General features: G+C 51.5%; 1 long non-coding RNA gene across 1 annotated transcript in view; it reads left to right on the top strand.

The window, feature by feature from the left end:
• LOC138674276 (uncharacterized) overlaps window positions 1-17,192 on the top strand; it is a 72,117-nt gene extending 54,925 nt beyond the window's left edge. Inside the window, exons 5-6 of the long non-coding RNA XR_011320569.1 lie at window positions 16,648-16,728; window positions 17,055-17,192. This is a non-coding gene — a long non-coding RNA (uncharacterized lncRNA). The remainder of the gene's footprint in view (window positions 1-16,647; window positions 16,729-17,054) is intronic.
• The last annotated feature ends 722 nt before the right edge of the window (window positions 17,193-17,914 follow it).

Here is a 17,914-nt window from a genome sequence, read left to right as displayed (position 1 = left end):
TCCTCCTCATACACAAGTTCCTCAGAATCATCTCTGCAGGAGCCGTCACAGTCCACCTCCCGTGAACGTTTACCTATGACCGACATGAGCACAGCCGTGGCCAAACGTCAGCAGGCCGTCTTGAAACTAGTTTCATTGGGGAATCGAAGCCACACAGCGCAGGAGCTCTGGAATGCCATCAAGAAGGAGAGCGATGTGTGGTTACTGCCAGCGAATCTCCAGCCAGGCATGGTAGTGTGTGACAATGGCCGAAATCTGGTGGCAGCTTTGGCCCTTGGCAACCTCACTCACATCCCATGTCTGGCACATGTGCTCAATTTGGTTGTGCAGAGTTTTCTGAGGGACTATCCGGATCTTGATGCACTGCTGCACAAGGTCCGCCTAGAGTGTGCTCACTTGCGGCGTTCCAGCTTGGCAAGATCCCGCATTGCTGCTCTGCAGCGCCGATTCTGCCTTCCGGAACACCGCATCATATGTGACCTACCTACCAGGTGGAATTCCACGTTACATATGTTGGAGCGGTTGTGTGAGCAGCAGCAAGCAGTTATGGAGTACCAGCTGCATCAGGCGCAAAAAAGTCGCAGTCAGCGCCGATCACACTTCACAACCACAGAGTGGGCCACTATGAAGGACGTCTGCCTGGTTTTGCGTCCTTTTGATTATTCCACGCGGATGGCAAGTGCAGATGATGCACTAGTCAGCATGACTGTCCCCCTTATCTGCCTGCTTCAGCAAACTTTGCAAGGGTTAAGGGATGATGTTGTGGAAGAGGTGGAGGATGAGGAGTCACCTTTTCCATCAGCTTCTGGACAGTCAGCGCCACGTGGTTCCTCACAAAAGGGTACGCAGGGGCCACTTTGTGAGGAGGATGAGGAGGAGTCAATGGAGGAGGAAGAGCTCCGTCCAGAGGAGGGAGCGACACAATTGTCCAGTGGTCAGTGTGTACAGCGAGGGTGGGGTGATGACGAGCGGACAGAGATCATGTCTCAAGCAGGGGACAGCGTTTCTGGGCCAGTTGGCAGTCTGCAGCACATGGTGGATTTCATGCTGCAGTGCCTGAGAAACGACCGCCGCATCGACCACATTCTCAACATGCCTGATTATTGGGTGTTCACCCTCCTCGATCCTCGCTACCGGGACAACGTCCAAAACCTCATCCCAGCGTTGACCCGGGAGCGTAAAATGCGGGAGTACCACGACACACTGGTGAATTCCATCATCTTCTCCAGTCCAACTGAGAGGAGTGCTGCTAGTGCTTTACAAAGCAGCTCAGTGCGTCGAGGCAGTGGGGGAGGCTCTGCCCAAAGAGGGAGCAGAAGCAGTGCCTCTGCCCAAGGCAAGCCCAGTATGGCACAACTGTGGCAAACTTTTGTGTGCCCGCCCCAAATGTTTACACCATCACCGGCGGCTCCAGTCAGCAGGAGGCAACGGTTCCGTCAGATGGTGACAGACTACATGGCTTGCCCTCTTACTGTACTCCCAGACGGCTCTTCCCCGTTCAAGTTTTGGGTCTCTAAGCTGGATACATGGCCAGAGCTAAGCCAGTATGCATTGGAGGTGCTGGCTTGCCCTGCGGCTAGTGTCTTATCGGAACGTGTCTTTAGTGCCGCAGGTGGTGTACTAACAGACCGTCGCATGCGACTATCCTCCGATAACGTTGACCGGCTTACTTTCCTGAAAATGAACCAGGCCTGGATCTCGCAGGAATTTGCCACTCCTCTGCCTGATTAAGTAATTGGGTGTCATCCAGGTCTCCTGCTGTGTTCATCTTTCTACCACCTGAACTGCTATTCCTGGGCTCCAACACCGCCAGTTGCGGCTCAGAAGTGCAGGCTGCACAGTAAAAACATACGACCCAGTGTTATTGGGTTTCAGTAACGTCAGCTGATCCCCAGCTGTGTAGCCGGCAATGTGTCCTGCGACCGCCACGCTGGCACAACATCCTAAATGGAAGGGAACCTGTACCCCCCCCCCCCCATCATTTGTTACTGAAAGAGCCACCTTGTGCAGCAGTAATGCTGCACAAGGAAAAGGTAGCTCTTTTAGTTTAGCTCCTTGCACACGCAGAGCTTAACACTTATAAAATATGTTCACTGATACCGTTATACTGTCCCGGAGCTGGGACTTTCCTTCGTAATGTGACGCAGCACAGCCGTCATTCCTACCCCCTTGCTGCCATGCGCTGCCTCCTCAACGTTGTTTTAAGCTGTCACGGAGGCTGCGCTGTTCTGTTAGCCCTTGGCCATGCCCTATTTGCGCTGCCTGTCTTCTGACATAATTTGGTGTCAGGCTGGCTGCGCCTGTGCGGCCGCGCTGCCCGAGATCCCGCCTCGCAGTGTCTTCTGATTGAATCACACTGCGGGCCTGGGATCCATGGGCATGCACAGTGCATATCTTCCCCTCGGGCTCTCGCTCATCTCCCTCCGCCTTCTTTAGACTGTGCGCTGTCAGCTGATCCCTAATAGCATGCCACGGCCGTGACACTGCACAGTCTGAAGAAGAGGGAAAGAGGGGAGTGAGAGTCGAGGATATGCACTGTGCATGCCCATGGATCCAAGGCCCGCAGTGGGATTACGTTAGATGACACTGTGAGGTGGGATCTGGAGCAGCGTGGACGCACAGGCATTGACAGCCTGACACCAAATTATGTCAGAAGACAGGCAGCGCTAATTGGGCATGGCCAAGGGATAACAGAACAGCGCAGGCTCCGTGACAGCTTAAAACAACGCTGAGGAGGCAGCGCACGGCACCAAGGGGATAGGAATGACAGCTGTGCTGCGCCCCATTACGAAGGAAATTCGCACCTCCGGGACGGTTTAACGGTATAAGGGGACACATTTTTAGTGTTTACTTCTGTGTTTGCAAGGAGCATAATTAAAAGAGCAACCTTTTCCTTTTGCATCTTGCTGCACAAGATGGCTCTTTCAGCTACAAACGTCTTGGGGGGGGGGGGTTAAAGGTTCCCTTTCAACTTGCTCCAATCAGGCTTCGGCCTACACTCTGTTCCTCTGCTCCTCCTGCTGTCCCTGGGCTCTAACACCGCCAGTTGGTGCCTGGAAGTGCTGTCTGCACAGTCAACAGTCCCTCCTCTGTTATTGGGGTTCAGTAACGTCAGCTGATCCCCAGCTGTGTGTGCGGCAATACCTCCAATCTGCTCCTCCTGCTGTCCCTGGGCTCTAACACCGCCAGTTGGTGCCTGGAAGTGCTGTCTGCACAGTCAACAGTCCCTCCTCTGTTATTGGGGTTCAGTAACGTCAGCTGATCCCCAGCTGTGTGTGCGGCAATACCTCCAATCTGCTCCTCCTGCTGTCCCTGGGCTCTAACACCGCCAGTTGGTGCCTGGAAGTGCTGTCTGCACAGTCAACAGTCGCTCCTCTGTTATTGGGGTTCAGTAACGTCAGCTGTTCCCCAGCTGTGTATCCGGCAACGTGTCATGCGACCGCCACGCTGGCACAACTAAAATGTAAGGGGACTTGTCCCCCCCCCCCTAGGCGTTTGTTACTGAAAGAGCCACCTTGTGCAGCACTAATACTGCACAAGGAAAAGGTCGCTCTTGAAAGTATGCTCCTTGCAAACGCTGAAGTACACACTCATGTAATGTGTCCCCTCACACCATCCAACCGTCCTGGAGGTGGGACTTTCCTTTGTAATGTGACGCAGCACAGACGTCATTGCTACCCCCTTGGCACCGTGCGCTGGCTCCTTAGCGTTGTTTGATTCCGTCATGGACCCTGCGCTGTTATGTTATCCCTTGGCCATGCACAGTTTGCGCTGCCCGTCCTCTGACATCATTTGTTGTCGTCCTGGCTGCGCCTGTGCGTCCACGCTGCCCGAAATCCCACCTCGCAGTGTTGTCTAATGTGATCCCACAGTGGGCCTGGTATCCATGGCCATGCGCAGTGCATATACTAGCCTCTCACTCCCCTTCTTCACGCTTCTTCAGACTAGGCGGCGTCAGCTGATCCCTTATAGCATGCCACGGCCGTGACGCCGCACAGTCTGAAGAAGCAGGAAGGAGGTGAGTGAGAGGCGATGATATGCACTGCGCATGCCCATGGAACCCTGGCCCGCAGTGGGATTACATTAGATTACACTGCAAGGTTGGATCTCGGGCAGCTTGGACGCACAGGCACTGCCAGCCTGACACCTAAATGATGTCCGAAGACGGGCACCGCTAACTGTGCATGTCCAAGGGATAACATTACAGCGCGGGCTCCGTGACAGAACCAAACAACGTTGAGGAGGTGGCGCACGGCACCAAGGGGGTTGGAATGACGGCTGTGCTGTGTCACATTACAAAGGAAAGTCCCACTTCCGGGACGGTTTGACAGTATGAGGGGACACATTATATGAGTGTGTACTTCAGCGTTTGCAAGGAGCATAATTTTAGGAGCCACCATTTTCCATGTACTGCTGTACAAGATGGCTCTTTCAGCAACAAATGCCTGGGGGGGGGGGGTTAAAGGTTCCCTTTCAACTTGCTCCACTGCCGGCTTCGGCCTACACTCTGATCCTCTTTGATTCCCTGGGTTTCAACACTGTCAGTTGCCACCTGGAAGTGTTGTCTACACAGAAAAAACACTAGCTGATGTGTCAGTGGGGTTCAGCACCGCCAGCTGTTCCCCTGCTGTGCAGCGGGCATCGTGTCCAGCACAAGCCACGCTGGCACAACCGACCAAAAGCTGCCACCAGTGCAGGCTTCGGCCTACACTCTGCTCCTCTCCTCCTCCTGCTGACCCTGGGCTCTAACACCGCCAGTTTTTGCCCGGACATGCTAGCTGCACAGAGAAAGACAACCGCCAATGTGTCAGTGGGGTTCAGCACCGCCAGCTGTTCCCCTGCTGTGTAGCCGGCAACGTGACCTGCAAACGCCACGCAGGCACCTGAACTGAAATTGAAGGAAGCCTGCCCCCCACCCCCAGGTGTTTCTATGTATAACAGCCACCTTGTACAGCAGTACTGCTGCATTTGTACAAGGTGGCTGACTTTTTCTCCTTGCCCACGTGGAACTCAACACGTACAAAATGTGTCTCAGTAGAGACCATTACATTGTCCCTGAGGTGTGACTTTCCTTTTCAATGACACGCAGCACCCCCCTTGGTAGCGCTGCCCGTCTTCTGACATCATTGGTTGGCTGGCTGTGCCTGTGCGTACGCCCTGCCAAACACAACGCCCCTCGTTGTCTCATTTATTTTGACAGCGAGGGTGTGCTTGATGGGCATGTGCACTGCATATGTTCGCCTGTCTTAACTCATCTCCTTCCGCCTTCTTCAGACTGTGCGGCCTCATGTCCGCGGCATGCGACAAAGGGATCAGCTGAGGCCGCACAGTCTGAGGCAGGTGTAAGGACATGAGTGAGCGGCGAACATATTTACTGCACAAGGCCATGATTTCTAGACCCGCAGTGTGAATTTTAGAAATCACACTGTGGGTCTGGGATTCATGGCCATCGCTAACCGCACCGGCCAACATGAAATGAGGTCAGAAGACGGGCAGCGCTCACAGGGCATTGCCAAGGGATAACACAAGAGCACAGACTCCTGTACAGCAAATAACAACGCTCAGGAAACAGCGCCCAGCACAAAGGCGTTATTTTTCGACACCTGTGCTGCGTGTCATTAAAAAGACAAGTCACGCCTCCACTACAGTTCAACTGTATACTGGGCTAAATTGTGTACGTCTTTCATTCTGCGTGTGCAATGAGCAAAATGTAAAGAGCAACCTTTCACTTGTGGAGCATTACTGTTGCACAAGATGTGGCTCTTCAACATTTAAACACCTGAGGGTGGGTTAAAGGTGACCTTTGAAATTGGTTCAATTAGGCTGCGGCCTACACTCTGCTCCTCTCCTCCTCCTGCTGACCCTGGGCTCTAACACCGCCAGTTGGGGCCCGGACGTGCTAGCTGCACAGAGAAAAACACCAGCCAATGTGTTAGTGGGGTTCAGCACCGCCAGCTGTTCCCCTGCTGTTCAGCCGGCATTGTGTCCAGCACAAGCCACGCTGGCACAACCGACCAAAAGCTGCCACCAGTGCAGGCTTCGGCCTACACTCTGCTCCTCTCCTCCTCCTCCTCATGCTGACCCTGGGCTCAAACACCGCTAGTTTTTGCCCGGAAGTGCTAGCTGCACAGAGAAAGACACCCGCCAATGTGTCAGTGGGGTTCAGCACCGCCAGCTGTTCCCCTGCTGTGCAGCGGGCATCGTGTCCAGCACAAGCCACGCTGGCACAACCGACCAAAAGCTGCCACCAGTGCAGGCTTCGGCCTACACTCTGCTCCTCTCCTCCTCCTGCTGACCCTGGGCTCTAACACCGCCAGTTTTTGCCCGGACATGCTAGCTGCGCAGAGAAAAACACCAGCCAATGTGTTAGTGGGGTTCAGCACCGCCAGCTGTTCCCCTGCTGTGTAGCCGGCAACGTGACCTGCAAACGCCACGCAGGCACCTGAACTGAAATTGAAGGAAGCCTGCCCCCCACCCCCAGGTGTTTCTATGTATAACAGCCACCTTGTACAGCAGTACTGCTGCATTTGTACAAGGTGGCTGACTTTTTCTCCTTGCCCACGTGGAACTCAACACGTACAAAATGTGTCTCAGTAGAGACCATTACATTGTCCCTGAGGTGTGACTTTCCTTTTCAATGACACGCAGCACCCCCCTTGGTAGCGCTGCCCGTCTTCTGACATCATTGGTTGGCTGGCTGTGCCTGTGCGTACGCCCTGCCCAACACAACGCCCCTCGTTGTCTCATTTATTTTGACAGCGAGGGTGTGCTTGATGGGCACAAGCAGTGCATATATTCGCCTGTCTTCACTCCCCTCCTTCCGCCTTCTTCAGACTATGCGGCCTCATGGCCGCGGCATGCGATAAGGGATCAGCTGAGGCCGCACAGTCTGAGGCAGGTGTAAGGACATGAGTGAGCGGCGAACATATTTACTGCACAAGGCCATGAATTCTAGACCCGCAGTGTGAATTTTAGAAATCACACTGTGGCTCTGGGATTCATGGCCATCGCTAACCGCACCGGCCAACATGAAATGAGGTCAGAAGACGGGCAGCGCTCACAGGGCATTGCCAAGGGATAACACAAGAGCGCAGACTCCTGTACAGCAAATAACAACGCTCAGGAAGCAGCGCCCAGCACAAAGGCGTTATTTTTCGACACCTGTGCTGCGTGTCATTAAAAAGACCAGTCACGCCTCCACTACAGTTCAACTGTATACTGGGCTAAATTGTGTACGTCTTTCATTCTGCGTGTGCAATGAGCAAAATGTAAAGAGCAACCTTTCACTTGTGTAGCATTACTGTTGCACAAGATGTGGCTCTTCTAAAGTTAAACACCTGAGGGTGGGTTAAAGGTGACCTTTGAAATTGGTTCAATTAGGCTGCGGCCTACACTCTGCTCCTCTCCTCCTCCTGCTGACCCTGGGCTCTAACACCGCCAGTTGGGGCCCGGACGTGCTAGCTGCACAGAGAAAAACACCAGCCAATTTGTCAGTGGGGTTCAGCTACGCCAGCTGTTCCCCCGCTGTGTAGCCAGCAACGTGTCCTGCAAACGCAACGCAGACACAAAGCTGCCTCCAGTGCAGGCTTCGGCCTACACTCTGCTCCCCCTGCTTACCCTTTGCTCCAGCACCGCTAGTTGTGGCTTTAGGAAGACAATCTTGAATAGGCAACGCATCCGGGTTCCAGCACCGTCTGCTGGTTCTCGCCAGTGTCTTTGTCACGGGTACTCCCTCCTGCCCAGCCTGGTTCCAGCACCGTCCGCTGTTTCCGGGTTGTGTCAAGCTCACTGAGACGCCTATGCGTTGCCCCGTCGTGGTGCGGTCGGGTTAGCCAACTCCAGGGTGCCTCCAGTTTAGGAGCTTCCTATGTGGGCTGCGTGAACTGGTAGTCAAGGCTGGTTCTGTAGTGCCAGTAGGCCCAGCTCCCCCTGTAGGACTGTTGGGGTTCGGTAACTGCGGCTGCCTCGCGGCCTAGCTGTTCTTTCCTCTCCTGTGGGCCATGGGGTCCACCACCTGGTTCCAGCACCGTCAGCTGGTTCCGGGCCGAGCCTTTGGCTTAGGTGCCTCCTCCTGGGTATCCGAGTTCCGCCATCGCCAGGCGGTCCTTGGTAGTGCTTTTAAGCGCGGGCACCTACAGCTTAGTAACCGGGTTCCAGCACCGTCAGCTGGTCTTCGGTGCCATTGGCTCTTGCACACTGGGGCAGCGCATCTGGGTTCCAGCACCGCCAGCGGGTTCTCGGCAGTGTTCTTGTCACAGGTACTCCCTCGTGCCAAGCCTGGTTTCAGCACGGTCAGCTGTTTCCGGGTTGTGTCAAGCTCACTGAGACGCCTATGCGTTGCCCCGTCGTGGTGCGGTCGGGTTAGCCAACTCCAGGGTGCCTCCAGTTTAGGAGCTTCCTATGTGGGCTGCGTGAACTGGTAGTCAAGGCTGGTTCTGTAGTGCCAGTAGGCCCAGCTCCCCCTGTAGGACTGTTGGGGTTCGGTAACTGCGGCTGCCTCGCGGCCTAGCTGTTCTCTCCTCTCCTGTGGGCCATGGGGTCCACCACCTGGTTCCAGCACCGTCAGCTGGTTCCGGGCCGAGCCTTTGGCTTAGGTGCCTCCTCCTGGGTATCCGAGTTCCGCCATCGCCAGGCGGTCCTTGGTAGTGCTTTTAAGCGCGGGCACCTACAGCTTAGTAACCGGGTTCCAGCACCGTCAGCTGGTCTTCGGTGCCATTGGCTCTTGCACACTGGGGCAGCGCATCTGGGTTCCAGCACCGCCAGCTGGTTCTCGGCAGTGTTCTTGTCACAGGTACTCCCTCGTGCCAAGCCTGGTTTCAGCACCGTCAGCTGTTTCCGGGTTGTGTCAAGCTCACTGAGACGCCTATGCGTTGCCCCGTCGTGGTGCGGTCGGGTTAGCCAACTCCAGGGTGCCTCCAGTTTAGGAGCTTCCTATGTGGGCTGCGTGAACTGGTAGTCAAGGCTGGTTCTGTAGTGCCAGTAGGCCCAGCTCCCCCTGTAGGACTGTTGGGGTTCGGTAACTGCGGCTGCCTCGCGGCCTAGCTGTTCTCTCCTCTCCTGTGGGCCATGGGGTCCACCACCTGGTTCCAGCACCGTCAGCTGGTTCCGGGCCGAGCCTTTGGCTTAGGTGCCTCCTCCTGGGTATCCGAGTTCCGCCATCGCCAGGCGGTCCTTGGTAGTGCTTTTAAGCGCGGGCACCTACAGCTTAGTAACCGGGTTCCAGCACCGTCAGCTGGTCTTCGGTGCCATTGGCTCTTGCACACTGGGGCAGCGCATCTGGGTTCCAGCACCGCCAGCTGGTTCTCGGCAGTGTTCTTGTCACAGGTACTCCCTCGTGCCAAGCCTGGTTTCAGCACGGTCAGCTGTTTCCGGGTTGTGTCAAGCTCACTGAGACGCCTATGCGTTGCCCCGTCGTGGTGCGGTCGGGTTAGCCAACTCCAGGGTGCCTCCAGTTTAGGAGCTTCCTATGTGGGCTGCGTGAACTGGTAGTCAAGGCTGGTTCTGTAGTGCCAGTAGGCCCAGCTCCCCCTGTAGGACTGTTGGGGTTCGGTAACTGCGGCTGCCTCGCGGCCTAGCTGTTCTCTCCTCTCCTGTGGGCCATGGGGTCCACCACCTGGTTCCAGCACCGTCAGCTGGTTCCGGGCCGAGCCTTTGGCTTAGGTGCCTCCTCCTGGGTATCCGAGTTCCGCCATCGCCAGGCGGTCCTTGGTAGTGCTTTTAAGCGCGGGCACCTACAGCTTAGTAACCGGGTTCCAGCACCGTCAGCTGGTCTTCGGTGCCATTGGCTCTTGCACACTGGGGCAGCGCATCTGGGTTCCAGCACCGCCAGCTGGTTCTCGGCAGTGTTCTTGTCACAGGTACTCCCTCGTGCCAAGCCTGGTTTCAGCACCGTCAGCTGTTTCCGGGTTGTGTCAAGCTCACTGAGACGCCTATGCGTTGCCCCGTCGTGGTGCAGTCGGGTTAGCCAACTCCAGGGTGCCTCCAGTTTAGGAGCTTCCTATGTGGGCTGCGTGAACTGGTAGTCAAGGCTGGTTCTGTAGTGCCAGTAGGCCCAACTCCCCCTGTAGGACTGTTGGGGTTCGGTAACTGCGGCTGCCTCGCGGCCTAGCTGTTCTCTCCTCTCCTGTGGGCCTTGGGGTCCACCACCTGGTTCCAGCACCGTCAGCTGGTTCCGGGCCGAGCCTTTGGCTTAGGTGCCTCCTCCTGGGTATCCGAGTTCCGCCATCGCCAGGCGGTCCTTGGTAGTGCTTTTAAGCGCGGGCACCTACAGCTTAGTAACCGGGTTCCAGCACCGTCAGCTGGTCTTCGGTGCCATTGGCTCTTGCACACTGGGGCAACGCATCTGGGTTCCAGCACCGCCAGCTGGTTCTCGGCAGTGTTCTTGTCACAGGTACTCCCTCGTGCCAAGCCTGGTTTCAGCACCGTTAGCTGTTTCCGGGTTGTGTCAAGCTCACTGAGACGCCTATGCGTTGCCCCGTCGTGGTGCGGTCGGGTTAGCCAACTCCAGGGTGCCTCCAGTTTAGGAGCTTCCTATGTGGGCTGCGTGAACTGGTAGTCAAGGCTGGTTCTGTAGTGCCAGTAGGCCCAGCTCCCCCTGTAGGACTGTTGGGGTTCGGTAACTGCGGCTGCCTCGCGGCCTAGCTGTTCTCTCCTCTCCTGTGGGCCATGGGGTCCACCACCTGGTTCCAGCACCGTCAGCTGGTTCCGGGCCGAGCCTTTGGCTTAGGTGCCTCCTCCTGGGTATCCGAGTTCCGCCATCGCCAGGCGGTCCTTGGTAGTGCTTTTAAGCGCGGGCACCTACAGCTTAGTAACCGGGTTCCAGCACCGTCAGCTGGTCCTCGGTCGTGCCATTGGCTCTTGCACACTGGGGCAACGCATCTGGGTTCCAGCACCGCCAGCTGGTTCTCGGCAGTGTTCTTGTCACAGGTACTCCCTCGTGCCAAGCCTGGTTTCAGCACCGTCAGCTGTTTCCGGGTTGTGTCAAGCTCACTGAGACGCCTATGCGTTGCCCCGTCGTGGTGCGGTCGGGTTAGCCAACTCCAGGGTGCCTCCAGTTTAGGAGCTTCCTATGTGGGCTGCGTGAACTGGTAGTCAAGGCTGGTTCTGTAGTGCCAGTAGGCCCAGCTCCCCCTGTAGGACTGTTGGGGTTCGGTAACTGCGGCTGCCTCGCGGCCTAGCTGTTCTCTCCTGTGGACCTTCGGGTCCACCACCTGGTTCCAGCACCGTCAGCTGGTTCTTGGCAGTGTCTTTTGCTCTTGTACCTTCTGCTCCCCATCCTGGTTCCAGTACCGTCAGCTGGTTCCGGGCAGAGCCTTTGGCTTAGGTGCCTCCTTCTGGGTATCCGAGTTCCACCAACGTCAGGTGGTCCTTGGTAGTGCTTTCAGGCACGGGTACCTCCTGCTTAGTAACCGGGTTCCAGTATCGTCAGCTGGACCTCGGTAGTTCCATTGGCTCTTGGACCTTCGGCTACCCATCCGGGTTCCAGTACCGTCAGCTGGTTCTCGGCAGTGTCTTTTGCTCTTGTACCTTCTGCTCCCCATCCTGGTTCCAGTAATGTCAGCTGGTTGCGGGCAGAGCCTTTGGCTTAGGTGCCTCCTTCTGGGTATCCGAGTTCCGCCAACGTCAGGCGGTCCTTGGTAGTGCTTTTTAGCACGGGTACCTCCTGCTTAGTAACTGGGTTCCAGTAACGTCAGCTGGTCCTCAGTAGTTCCATTGGCTCTTGGACCTTCGGGTAGCCAGCCGAGTTCCAGTTCCATCAGCTGGTTCTCGGCATTTTCTCAGCCTTCTTGTACCTTCTGCTACGTTTTCACGTTGAAGACCCTAAAGACGACATCACGGAAGACCACCCCTAAGATGACGACGACGACCCTGGAGATGACGACCCTGAAGACCACCCCGATGACGATGACGGCGGAGACGACGACGACGGCGGAGACGACGACGGCGGAGACGACGACGACGGCGGAGACGACGACGGCGGAGATGACGACCCTGGAGACGACGACATGGAAGACCGAGAAGCAGAAGAACAAGAGGCTGCAGAACAAAGAGCAGAAGAACATTAAGCATAACACTTAATATCAGAGCAAAAGATATGTAAATTATATGCAGAAGAAGACTAAGCAGTGTATGGGGGTGAGTCCGTTCCTCCTCGTGGTGCCCCTGGATAAAGCCTGATGCTGCAGGCCAAACTGAACGCGGACAAATGTAACTTTTGTGACTGGCAGAACGGAAGGTGTAATCTTCAAACTTTTATAGATAACAACTACGGGAATGCCTGTCACAAATGTGTATATGATGTAAAAGTAAAATAGGAAGAATAATATTAGTTGGATAAAATGAATATGAAGAATGTAATTAAAAAAAAAGATTTAGAAGAAGATGAATAAGGTGAAGAAGTTGATGTCAAAGATGCTGATGATGATGAAGATGAAAGTGTGGGACAATTTAAAAAAAAAAAAAAAAGGGGAAGGGCGTGGAATAGTGAAACATCAATATTTAACCCCTTTACCCCAAAGGGTGGTTTGCACGTCAATGACCAGGCCAATTTTTACAATTCTGACCACTGTCCCTTTATGAGGTTATAACTCCGAAACGCTTCAACGGATCCTGGTGATTCTGACATTGTTTTCTCGTGACATATTGTACTTCATGATAGTGGTAAAATTTCTTTGATAGTACCTGCGTTTATTTGTGAAAAAAACGGAAATTTGGCGAAAATTTTGAAAATTTCGCAATTTTCAAACTTTGAATTTTTATGCAATTAAATCACAGAGATATGTCACACAAAATACTTAATAAGTAACATTTCCCACATGTCTCCTTTACATCAGCATAATTTTGGAACCAATTTTTTTTGTTTGTTAGGGAGTTATAAGGGTTAAAAGTTGACCAGCAATTTCTCATTTTTACAACACCATTTTTTTTTAGGGACCACGTTTCATTTGAAGTCATTTTGAGGGGTCTATATGATAGAAAATGCCCAAGTGTGACACCATTCTAAAAACTGCACCCCTCAAGGTGCTCAAAACCACATTCAAGAAGTTTATTAACCCTTCAGGTGTTTAATAGGAATTTTTGGAATGTTTAAATAAAAATGAACATTTAACTTTTTTACACAAAAAATTTACTTCAGCTCCAATTTGTTTTATTTTACCAAGGGTAACAGGAGAAATTGGACCCAAAAAGTTGTTGTCCAATTTGTCCTGAGTACGCTGATACCCCATATGTGGCAGTAAACCACTGTTTGGGCGCATGGGAGAGCTCGGAAGGGAAGGAGCGCTATTTGACTTTTCAATGCAAAATTGACAGGAATTGAGATGGGACGCCATGTTGCGTTTGGAGAGCCACTGATGTGCCTAAACATTGAAACCCCCCACAAGTGACACCATTTTGGAAAGTAGACCCCCTAAGGAACTTATCTGGATGTGTGGTGAGCACTTTGACCCACCAAGGGCTTCACAGAAGTTTATAATGCAGAGCCATAAAAATAAAACAAAATTTTTTTCCCACAAAAATTATTTTTTAGCCCCCAGTTTTGTATTTTCCCTAGGGTAACAGGAGAAATTGGACCCCAAAAGTTGTTGTCCAATTTGTCCTGAGTACGCTGATACTCCATATGTGGGGGGGAACCACCGTTTTGGCGCATGGGAGGGTTCGGAAGGGAAGGAGCGCCATTTGGAATGCAGACTTAGATGGAATGGTCTGCAGGCGTCACATTGCGTTTGCAGAGCCCCTAATGTACCTAAACAGTAGAAACCCCCCACAAGTGACACCATTTTGGAAAGTAGACCCCCTAAGGAACTCATCTTGATGTGTTGTGAGAGCTTTGAACCCCCAAGTATTTCACTACAGTTTATAACGCAGAGCCATGCAAATAAAAAATATTTTTTTTTCCACAAAAATTATATTTTAGCCCCCAGTTTTGTATTTTTCCAAGGTTAGCAGGAGAAATTGGACCCTAAATGTTGTTGTCCAATTTGTCCTGAGTACGCTGATACCCGATATGTGGGGGGGAACCACCGTTTGGGCGCATGGGAGGGCTCGGAAGGGAAGGAGCATCATTTGGAATGCAGACTTAGATGGATTGGTCTGCAGGCGTCACATTGCGTTTGCAGAGCCCCTAATGTACCTAAACAGTAGAAACCCCCCACAAGTGACCCCATATTGGAAACTAGACCCCTCAATGAACTTATCTAGATGTGTTGTGAGAACTTTGAACCCCCAAGTGTTTCACTACAGTTTATAACGCAGAGCCGTGAAAATAAAAAATCTTTTTGTTTTCCCACAAAAATTATTTTTTAGCCCCCAGTTTTGTATTTTCCCAAGGGTAACAGGAGAAATTGGTCCACAAAAGTTGTTGTCCAATTTGTCCTGAGTACGCTGATACCCCATATGTTGGGGTAAACCCCTGTTTGGGCACACAGGAGAGCTCGGAAGGGAAGGAGCACTGTTTTACTTTTTCAACGCAGAATTGGCTGGAATTGAGATCGGACGCCATGTCGTGTTTGGAGAGCCCCTGATGTGCCGAAACAGTGGAAACCCCCCAATTATAACTGAAACCCTAATCTAAACACACCCCTAACCCTAATTCCAACGGTAACCCTAACCACACCTCTAACCCTGACACACCCCTAACCCTAATCCCAACCCTATTCCCAACTGTAAATGTAATCTAAACCCTAACCCTAACTTTAGCCCCAACCCTAACTGTAGCCCCAACCCTAACCCTAACCCTAGCCCTAGCCCTAACCCTAGCCCTAACCCTAGCCCTAGCCCTAACCCTAGCCCTAACCCTAGCCCTAACCCTAGCCCTAACCCTAGCCCTAACCCTAGCCCTAATGGGAAAATGGAAATAAATACATTTTTTTTTATTTTTCCCTAACTAAGGGGGTGATGAAGGGGGGTTTGATTTACTTTTATAGTGAGTTTTTTAGCGGATTTTTATGATTGGCAGCCGTCACACACTGAAAGACCCTTTTTATTGCAAAAAATATTTTTTGCAATACCACATTTTGAGAGCTATAATTTTTCCATATTTTGGTCCACAGAGTCATGTGAGGTCTTGTTTTTTGCGGGACGAGTTGACGTTTTTATTGAAAACATTTTTGGGCACGTGACATTTTTTGATCGCTTTTTATTCCGATTTTTGTGAGGAAGAATGACCAAAAGCCAGCTATTCATGAATTTCTATTGGGGGAGGCGTTTATACCGTTCCGCGTTTGGTAAAATTGATAAATCAGTTTTATTCTTCGGGTCAGTACGATTACAGCGATACCTCATTTATATCATTTTTTTATGGTTTGGCGCTTTTATACGATAAAAACTATTTTTCAGAAAAAATAATTATTTTTGCATCGCTTTATTCTCAGGACTATAACTTTTTTATTTTTTTGCTGATGATGCTGTATGGCGGCTCTTTTTTTGCGGGACAATATGACGCTTTCAGCGGTACCATGGTTATTTATATCTGTCCTTTTGATCGCGTGTTATTCCACTTTTTGTTCGGCGGTATGATAATAAAGCGTTGTTTTTTGCCTCGTTTTTTTTTTTTTTTCTTACGGTGTTTACTGAAGGGGTTAACTAGTGGGACAGTTTTATAGGTCGGGTCGTTACGGACGCGGCGATACTAAATATGTGTACTTTTATTGTTTTTTTTTTTTTATTTAGATGAAGAAATGTATTTATGGGAATAATATTTTTTTTTTTTTTCATTATTTTGGAATATTTTTTTTAATTTTTTTTACACATTTGGAAAATTTTTTTTTAACTTTTTCACTTTGTCCCAGGGGGGGACATCACAGATCAGTGATCTGACAGTTTGCACAGCACTCTGTCAGATCACTGATCTGACATGCAGCGCTGCAGCCTTCACAGTGCCTGCTCTGAGCAGGCTCTGTGAAGCCACCTCCCTCCCTGCAGGACCCGGATCCGCGGCCATCTTGGATCCGGGGCTGGAGGGAGCAGGGAGGGAGGTGAGACCCTCGCAGCAACGCGATCACATCGCGTTGCTCCGGGGGTCTCAGGGAAGCCCGCAGGGAGCCCCCTCCCTGCGCGGTGCTTCCCTGCACCGCCGGCACATCGCGATCATCTTTGATCGCGGTGTGCCAGGGGTTAATGTGCCGGGGGCGGTCCGTGACCGCTCCTGGCACATAGTGCCGGATGTCAGCTGCGATAAGCAGCTGACACCCGGCCGCGATCGGCCGCGCTCCCCCCGTGAGCGCGGCCGATCGGCTATGACGTACTATCCCGTCCAGGGTCAGATAAGCCCAGGGCACTTCGACGGGATAGTACGTCTAAGGTCACAGAGGGGTTAAAATAAAAATACATAGTCAATATCTTTGTCAATCCTAACATCTTTAAAAAAATAAAAAATCATGTTATTCTATTTGATTGGGCTACGCCTCTATGACTTTAATGTCTCCGCCACCTCCCCAAATACATCCTGCATTATTCTTAGTTGTTCACCTTCATGTAGAATAAACTTACAAGGAAAGAAAGGCTTTATTTTAATTCCGATATTTTGGTCCCATTGACTTGCATTGGGATCGGATATCGGTATCGGCGATATCCGATATTTTTTGAATATCGGCCGATCCAATCCGATACCGATACTTTCCGATATCGGAAGGTATCGCTCAACACTAGTGACAGGACTTGTACTACAAAATTTGCCTTCCTGCCTTTCCCTCCTCTTTGCCACATATGCGCATACCTCCGGAAGCCAAGGTAATCATCCCGCTTTACAACTATCGCTCTCATATTTTCTTTCCCTTTCTTCCTCCTCCCTCTCCCCCCCCCCCTTTTTCTTCCCTTTCCCCCCCCCCCCCTTCCTCCTAGAGATACTCTGCTTAATTCACTAGTTTGAACCTTAATAGTAATATCATCTATTATCTCTATTGTATCTAATATGTATATTCTGGTTCTATGTCTGTATATTTTCCATTTGTAGATATAGTTCAGTGATTTTATGTTTATACAGTTTATTTGACTTTTCTTCACTGTATTATTGCCATACCACTGTTGTTTGTTTACACTGTTTTTTATCTTCCCAGTAACCCTATGAAAAAGACCCTGGTGGGTCGAAACGTTGGGTCCCGTCTGATATGAACACATTTGTTCCTACTTTTTCTGTGGCTATTTCTTCCTTTTTTTTTGTTATAATAAATTGGTTTAAAACCTTTTTCAGCATATCCAGTCTGAGTGTGCGGTAATTTTTGATACATAACCACTAATGCCCGCCAACCTCTAGTGACGCGTACGTCACCGAGGCAACCAAGGACGCCGAGCGGCGCCGGCGTCTAAAGCCGGGAGGGAGGAAAAACTCCTCACTCAACGACATACAAGACGCCGGAAGCCGGACGACGGACCGGGCGCCGCAGTGCGCACGCGTCTGAGTGACAGGCAGTGGGGGCAGAAACATGGCAACGGCAGCACAGGAACCGTGTGAAGCATACAGAAGCGTGCCATCTATTAAAGTCAACCTATAAAGATATCTATGTAAGCATGCTATATATAGGAGCCAACCTGTGGAAATACAAAAGAGAGAGAAACCACCTCCAAAATATATATCAATACTGCGAAGTAACATGACTGTTCCCATAAATCACATATATTCCAACTATAGTAGTATATGACAAACAATAAAATATACAAACACATCATGTTAACATACACAGAAAACAATATAGTATGGATATAGAAGATGGTAGGAAGTAAATCCAGATGTTATTATGGCCGCATATGTTCAATCGACGTGATGTCACATCACTCCAGCATAATCCAGAATATCCAGATATTGTCAGCAATACATAAGCTGAGCAGAAGAGAAGCGGATGATTACTAGATAAAAAGATAAAAAAGTTAAAAACAAAGAACCGCCTAACTGTGCACAAAACAGAGGAAACCATACATA

The sequence above is a fragment of the Ranitomeya imitator genome, chromosome 4 (assembly GCF_032444005.1).
Source record: "Ranitomeya imitator isolate aRanImi1 chromosome 4, aRanImi1.pri, whole genome shotgun sequence".
NCBI lineage: Eukaryota > Metazoa > Chordata > Amphibia > Anura > Dendrobatidae > Ranitomeya > Ranitomeya imitator.
Note: the sequence above shows the minus strand (reverse complement) of the source record. Positions and strands in the feature narration are given on the sequence as shown.